This window comes from Crocuta crocuta, unplaced genomic scaffold (genome assembly GCF_008692635.1).
Source record: "Crocuta crocuta isolate KB4526 unplaced genomic scaffold, BGI_CrCroc_1.0 scaffold279, whole genome shotgun sequence".
Taxonomy (NCBI): Eukaryota; Metazoa; Chordata; class Mammalia; order Carnivora; family Hyaenidae; genus Crocuta; species Crocuta crocuta.
In genome coordinates this window covers 1,961,322-1,969,861 of record NW_027551570.1, presented here as the reverse complement: position 1 = coordinate 1,969,861, position 8,540 = coordinate 1,961,322, and the positions used below count along the sequence as shown (strand labels likewise).

General features: G+C 42.4%; 1 pseudogene; it reads left to right on the top strand.

Moving 5' to 3' along the window:
* Positions 1–6,863: 6,863 nt before the first annotated feature.
* LOC144220582 (tubulin alpha-1B chain-like) lies at positions 6,864–8,188 on the top strand (annotated as a pseudogene).
* Positions 8,189–8,540: the final 352 nt, after the last annotated feature.

The following is an 8,540-nucleotide window of genomic DNA, read 5'->3' as shown; positions in this document are numbered from 1 at the left end:
TACTTTCCAGAGGCAAAACCAGGAATTTTTTTCATCTTTGGAAGCATAGTCCTCATAGCTATACCTCCTAATTCTCAAAGGTTGAAGTGAGTATATTCGCTGTTGCCACTCTACCTAGCATACATATCTAACTGCATGTTTTCCTACAAACTATTGTAATTGTTTTTGCACTTATCTCACATGCTAGATTTTGACCTACTTCAAGGTTGATATCTAGTTGACTTATTTTTGTAGATGTAATGCATGGCACACAATAAGAGCTTAACAATTGTCTATTGGATCAATGAATGAACTATTCATGCTTAAATCCCAGTATTTAGTTAGTAGCTCCATAAGTGAAACTGCAGACTATTTGCCTACAGTCAGCCCAGCTGTGGGCTGGGTCCCTGTGGGGGTTGGGACGTGAGGGAACACTGGCTGGAGAGAAGGGTTTGGGCCAATGCAGATGTGGGTTCATTTTCTTTAGGAAAAAATAAACAGTAACTGGTGGGAGTATCATTATTACAGATTGGGAGAGATTCATGATATGGAAAAATAATTATTGTTAGCTTAAGTAATGTGAATGGGAAATATACCATGGTAGAGGCGGCCATGTACATGTGTTTGGATAGGGATGTAACACATGGAAATAGTAGAATTAGGTAAATACGAGTTGGTCAGCAAGAAAATACCTGTTGTGGTGAGTAAAGTATTGAAGCTGCAGGAGCGGTAAAGAACAAGATTCTGATATTCTGTCAACTATAGTGAGAAGCAGACAGGTGGCATTGGGGATAAGTTTGTGTAGAGAATAAAGGCTGTGATCCAATTTTTTTTAATGTCTGATCTTATTTGTTGTTATTATAGAAAATTTTGGGGTTTTTTTAGGTTTTTAAAAAAAATGTCTAGGGGCGCCTGGGTGGCTCAGTCACTTAAGCATCCAAATTTGTCTCAGGTCATGATCTCATGGTTCATGAATTCGAGCCCCACATCTGGCTCTATGCACACAGCTTGGAGCCTGGAACCTGCTTTGGATTCTCACTCTCTCTCTGCCCCTCCCCTGAACACACTCTGTCTCTGTCTCTCAAAAATAAACATTAAAAAATTGTTTTTAATATTTATTTATTTTTGAGTGAGAGAGAGAGGTGGAGGTAGACAGAGAGGGAGAGAGAAGATCTGAAGCAGGGTCTGTGCGAACAGCACAGAGCCTGATGTAGGACTCCTACTCATGAACCACGAGATCATGACCTGAGGTGAAGTCAGATGCTCAACCGACTGAGCCACCCAGGAGCCCTGAAAATCTTGTTTTTGACTGGACTCAGACTTAGAGGTAGAAGCTCTCAGCGAGGACAGCCCCTATCTCTTGGCAGTCTGTTCCTGGCATTTTTCTTTGGCCTCCTTTCTTCCCTTGGCCAGAAGTTTAGCATATTCTGCAGCCTCTTCCTAATTTTACTTTGTTGTTTCTTCAGAGCACTGCACCATTTGTGTGTCAGTAACAAGATGCTGAACCTTGGGCACTTTGATTGTACGTTTCTTACCTTCTTTATTCAGGGACTTTCTCACAACATACTGGCGGACATCATCTTCTTTAGAGAGATTCTGAAAAGTTTCTGGCTTCTGCTAGCTCTTTTAGGCCTCAGGTGATGAGGTACAGCAGTATCAGTGGTCCAGAAATATCTTTCTCCCTTTTTATTACAAGGACCGAGTTGAGAACCTGGAGATGGGCATTCACAGTGCAACCCAGATTTGTGCTTTCTTTCTCCAGTCCTCCTTGGTCTGTACCAGGAATTCCCCTTACTCAGCAGGAGGTGAACATGGCCGTGGGTCAAGACACCCTGCTTCATGGAGAAGCCTTGTTTGTCATTGCCACCACTAATTCGGACCGTGTGATCCTTCCATTCTTCACCCAGAGCATCGGTGGCAACTTCCATGGCTGTTTGCTTCTTATAATAAAAGGTACGGAGTTTGCATTCATTGTTCACTTCGATGAGTTTCTGGCAGTAAGTAGCTGGGAAAGAGTAGTTCAGCTTCTTCCTAAAGCAGCCTGCCACCTCTGAGGTCCCACAACAAAGAGCGACTGCCATCCTACTTTTTACTGCATCAGGACCCTCCTCCCCAAATATGAGGAACCTCCTCACACTATGCAGCAACGTCTCAGTGACGATGAGCAATAAAGGTTCATGAATTTTCTATTTATTGGTGCTGTAACGGCTGCTACAGTTAGAGGCTTACAGCTTGGTACCTCAGCTGTATACAACTTTCTGAGGCAGTGTGTAGCTCTTTAAAAAATATTTTATCATGAAAATTTTCGAACACACAATACAGATTTTACCCATGTACCCATGACCTAGTTTTAACAAATATCAACATTTTGTGGTCCTTTTTAATGACATATGTTAAAGCAAATTCTAGGTTCATATTGCTTCAGACATCAGTGTATCATGATGCATCTNATCTTTTCTGTGTGATGTATGGGCGCGAGTGCAAGTACGGAGCTCCTTACTTCTCCGCCATCTTGCCCCGTCTCCAGGGTTGCTTTTAATATGTGCCGGGACTGACTCCCTTCCTTTCCCCTCATCCCACTCCTCAGTCAGGCTGTGCCCATGATACCCCATTGTGTCTGAGCTTTGTCTTTCTGAGAGAAGAACCAGCCATTGTTCCCATTCTCCCTGCGAGAGCAGTCTTGCATTTGCAAAACACCGTCTATGAAGAATGAAATTTCCTGGCATTTGCCTTTGTCCAGCCTGTACCTGATATTTTAATCAGCAAAAAGATGTGTTCTATCTGTGCACTAATCTAGCACAATTTCAAGCCTCACAGTTTCGTCTCTTCCTGATATGATGGAAAGATTCATTTTTAAACATCAGAGAGCGTTTTTAAGACATTAGGAGAGGAAAGAATGTGGAAAGATGGTAGGGAATTTCAATTTATCAGAACTTCTGTTTTGATTTTTAGTTCAGAAGCCAGGGTCTTGAGAATTATATCTTAACCATGAGAGGATGCTTTTAGAAGTTTTATAAGTGATGTTTAGGATAATAATAATAATCACTTTTGCAACTTATTTTTCTTAAGAGAGCCGGTGGAAACGAATCCCCTGGTACCCTTAGCGTGTTTAAAGTGCAGTATGGAGTTTCTAGTCTAGCCTACAAGCTCCATCAAAGCACACATCTAATTATCTTGTACACTGCACTGGTGATTGTGCCTGGTGTATAGTAAGTTCTAAGCATCATAATTTCCCTGTGAGTATATGTGGAATGAACAAGTAAAGGTAATGTACAGTTTATCCTCCATTTAAGGTGTCCTGTTAGCGAGGCTGAGATCTAGCAAGATCTATCAACTATTCCTTTCCCTCCAGCAGAAGCCACAGATGTTGACTTCATCCTGTACTCCTGACCCATCTTCCGCCTTGGTCTTTGGTTTGGATTATTTCTCATTTTCACAGCTTCTCTGGTATGCTGCTGCCATCCGTTGGTAGCACATGACCGACCCAGCATCTGTTCCTTCTTACTGAATACAGAGCTGGGAGAGAAAAGCAAGAACTCTACTATTTCCACTAGACCACAAGCTTACCTTTAGGGAGGGATGACGTGGGTACCAAGAGGGAGAAAGAGAATGAAGTGGGTGGAGATATTTGAGTGGGTTGTATAAGAGATTAAACAGCGATTGCAAATGGGTGTCATGGTTATGTGCCACGCTGTCCTCCTGAGTCTTTAAGATGAGGGCATTAATTACTGTAATATCAGAAATGAGGTACTCTTTGCATGGGGACTTTTCTACAGTTTAGAGAAAAATTGCTCTCGTTTGTTGGTAACATGTAAGGGTAGGAAGGAAGAGGTCGGGTAGTATCAACAACTGCATCTTGCTTAGTTTCTCTTGCGTTCCTAGGATGAACACCTACCAGTTCAGATCATTTGGTTTTTTTTTTTCTGAAGGTGTGAGAAGAGGGGTTGAAGGGTGATTGGGTGGGAATGGCTTTTAAGGAAGACCTGTTAACTGTAAATTTTGGAGAAATGAATTGTGACTTTATTGCTTTATTCATTTACACAAATTTACAAATGAGATAGGGTTTCAGGCAAGTGGGCAGTAAAAAATAGGAGGAAAATGTGACTCGTAGCTTTTCCATCATGTCATTTTTAGAATCTTGATCTTTACTATTTGTAGTTACTGGTTTAATAACTTTAATAGTTGCTGGATTAAGCCTGTTAACCAGGGTATGCTGGTTGCAGTGGCCAATAGACCTCAAGTATGTTTCAAACATAATAGAAGCTTAATTTTTGTTCATGTAACTGTAGTGGGAATGTGCACAAGTGAGCACTTTGCACTCCTCCACTGCCATTCAGGGACACAGGCTAACAAAGCCTCTGCCATGTAGAGGCTTCAAAATGACTCCAGTGTTTCTTTTTCTTTTTCCTTTCTAGTTTGTTTGTATAGAAAAGAGCAAATTTGTATGTGTCAACTTTGGAAGTGGGATATATAATTTCTTCTTGTATTTCCTGGGTTAGAATTCAGTTGCATGGGCATATCTAACATCAAAGGAGTCTGAATAATGTACTTGCTTAACCTGGGTTCTCTAGAAAATAGAATCGGAGGCAAGGACTAGGTACTGATGCTTTATATGAGAGATACAAGTCCAGGGCAGCAAGAGTGAGAGAAAAAGGAAGTGAGGCAGGGAAGGATGGTAAGCAGGGCAAGGTAACACACAGGCTATTGCTTCACAAGAAGCTGAAAGAGATAGCAAGTCACTTAGCAGGTCAACCCACTTGGCCAGGCTGCATGGTGAAATCACTTTTGAGAACATTCCATTGGAGGGAGGAAAAGAAAGAGAATTTATCTACTTGGTTCTTTTCCATCTCTTTCCTCTTATTGGTCAAAGTTTGCCCCACAGTTTGCCCTTCAGCACTACTGGTTTACAACGTCCAACATCTTCAGCAGCTTCTTAGAAGCCAAAACAAATGCTCTTTGGTGTGGCATTTCGCCTGAATCTCAGGTTGAAAGAGACAGGAGAAGACAGGGACTCCAGCGTGGTGGCTGGTTGGTCCCAAAATAACAACAATTCTGAGAATGTTGGTTGTGATGGCAGCTTTCTGGAGGATAAGTGAAGCCAGCACAATCTGTAAATTGCAAAAAGATGTCTTATGGTCCGCTCCTTGAACCATTGAGATCTATTTATGCCCTCTAGTTGTATCGAGTTCACAAACTGAAATATGGGAACAACATTTTTTGTTTGTTTGCTTGTTTGTTAGAACAAGAGGGCATCTTCTGGGAAAGTAGAGGTGCAAGTCCAACCAGTCACAGAGTCCCTTTCAAGGTGCATTTTCCTAGAAGAGGTAAGGCAGGAAGGTCAGTGAAAAGCTACTTCAGTCCCTGCTCCTGCAGTGGGTCCTGAGGCTATAATTGATCCCTATCATTTCTCTCCTCCACCATCTGTTATAGAGTTCCACACCCTCTGCAAGTTCTTCCACTGGTATGCTTGCCTAGTGGGGTGACCCAGACCTTCACTGGTGACCTAGACATTCACTGAAGATTTTAAGCCCTTTGTTGCCCTGTGTTACTGGATAATGGTTGTTCTAATTGGCAATTGACAGTTAGTAGGGGTATAGAAATATATATTATTCTGAATAATGGTAAGTATTCACGATAACCACACTTCTGGTTTTGTGGAGAAAGAATTTATTAATTATAAGGGAAAGGGAATAAAAGGAAATAAACAATTATAAGTAAACATAAAGAGGGAGAGAAGCATAGAGAACAAATGCTTAATGCATCAAATAAGGTACTTAACAACATCCAGACTTCTGCCTGGGGAAGCCACATGTTGAACAGCCCTGTTGGACTCCCGATTCAGGGGACAATCCTGATTATGATTTATGGTTAGTCATTAAGTTTGCCTATGTGCAGTCCTGAGAGAGCTGGTTTTCCTGTTTATTATATCTCACAGTCTTAGGAGTCTGGGTATCTGCATATTTCCCTTCTCTCCCTAATCCATTCCAGGGAGCCAGCCTGGTCTGGCTCAAGTTGGTGAGGCATGGTAATCCCTCCTGGCATCAGGAATAGAAGGGCCACTTCTGAGCCCAAGGCCAGATATGGAATACAAGCCAACTAAGGCCCCCCATGATTGTGTATGTGTGGCTCTGGGAAGAAATGCATGACAAGTCACATAAATAATTTCTATATAAAACAAATACTATGAGATATCTTAGTGAATGTCTATATTCTTAGATATTGTGTAGAAGCAACCCTAGGGTCTCATGGTAATCAAGGTTGATTACCTCAGCCAGTACTGTAACTCCTTTCTGTGGTGGCCATTGCCATGGAGAGTTCAAGGGATCCTAGTGGTAGGTACAGCTTCTAGTTCAGTGGAACCCCCATGGCATCCTCTGGCAAGTGTTCCTCTTCTGGGAATTGGAACCTGAACCCAACAGAGCCTAGGGTTGTGGGACTGAAAGTACAAATGCCACAAGTGGGCTATTGAGTGTGATGATAAGAGGGACACTCATATTCCTCTTTGTCCTTGAACTTTTGTATTCAAGTTATTGGAGACATAGCACCACATGTCAAGTATTGGTGTAGCGTCTACACTGCATCTTGGAGGGCAGAGTCTTAAATCTTCAGTGTGTTGCTCCTAAGCTGGCACCTTAGCTGAGCCTTTAACAGATCATTCCACTATTTTTTCTTTTCTTTTCTTTTCTTTTTTTTTTTTGCATGGCTTCTTCTGAGTGATAAACCCATTTGTTAGAAAGGCATGGATGATCTTAAAAATATTCTCCCTTAATCAAGAATAGAATGGACAGGTTCTCTTACATTGGCTACTTAAGCGTCATGCTGTAGGAAGCAATAACCTCTCCTTTTCTTCTCTGCCATCTGCCTGGCAGCTGTGAAGCAACAACATGTGTGAAGGCATCTCAATCCATGTTGGCCAGGCTGGTGTTCAGACTGGCAGTGCCAGCTGGGAGCTCTATTGCCTGAAACACAGTATCCAGCCTGATGGCTAAGTGCTACATGATGAGACCTCTGGGGGAGGAGATGTCTTCTTCAACATCCTCTTCAGTGAGCCAGGTGCTGGCAAACATGTGCCTGGGCAGTGTTTGTAGACCTGGAACCTACTGCCAGCTCTTCCACCCTGAGCAGCTCATCACAGGCAAGGAAGATGCTGCCAATAACTATGCCCAAGGGCACCATACCATTGGCAAGGAGATCATTGATCTGTCTTGGATTGAATTTATAAACTGGCCGGCCAGTACACAGGTCTTCAAGGGTTTCTTGGTTTTCCCCAGCTTTGGAAGGGGAACTAGTTCTGGGTTCACTTCCCTGCTGATGGAACATCTCTATGTCAATTATGGCAAGAAGTCTAAGCTGGAGTTCTCCATTTTCCCAGACCCCCAGGTTTCCACACTTGTAGCTGAGCCCTACAACTCCATCCTCCTTACCCACACCACCCAGGAGCACTCTGATTGTGCCTTCATGGTAGACAATGAGGCCATCTATGTCATCTATTATAGGAGCATTGATATTAAATGCTCAACCTACACTAACCTAAATAGGTTAATAGATCGGATTGTGTCCTCCATCACTGCTTCCCTCAGATATGATGGAGCCCTGAATGTTGATCTGACAGAATTCCAGACCAACCTGGTGCCCTATCCCCACATTTACTTCCCTCTGGCCACATATGCCCTGTCATCTCTGCTGAGAAACCCCGCCATGAGCTGCTTTCTGTCGCAGAGATCACCAGTGCATGCTCTGAGCCAGCCAAACAGATGGTGAAATGTGACCTTTGCCATGGGAAATACATGGCTTATTGCCTGTTGTACTGTGGTAATGTGGTACCCAAATATATAAATGCTGCCATTTTCACCATCAAGACCAAGGGTATCATCCAGTTTGTGAATTGGTGCCACACTGGCTTCAAAATTGGCTTACTTACCAGCCTTCCACTGTGGTACCTGGTGGAGACCTGGCCACCAAGGTACAGCAAGATGTGCACTTGCTGAGCAACACCACTGCTATTGCTAAGGCCTTGGCTCGCCTGGACTACAAGTTTGACCTGATATATGCCAAGTGTGCCTTTGTTTACTGGTATTTGGATGAAGGTGTGAAAAAAGGAGAGTTTTCTGAGGCCCATGAGGACATGGGTGCCCTTGGGAAGGATTCTGAGGAAGTTGGTGTGGATTCTATTGAAGGATAGGGTGAAGAAGAAGGAGAGGAATACTAAAGTTAAAAATATCACAAAGGTACTAGTTTTATAGGGATGCATATTCTGCTTTGAACATTGAAAAGTTGTGCTCTGATCAGTTAATTTGTATGTAGCAGTGTATATTCTCATATATAATTATTGATTGATGCTTTAAAAACACAATGCTTTGTTATAGATCCAAGCTATCCATTTCTCTGATGGGTTTGAATAAAGTGTTCCAGGTCTTAATTGAAAAAAATAAAAAAGGAAAACACAAAACAGGGTGTGTCAATAATTTCATAAGCCTAAGCTTTATGTGAAGAATCTGAATACTGTACTCTTAGCAGAAAAAAATACTATGTTTTATTATTGGATAGAAACTTAAGAGATC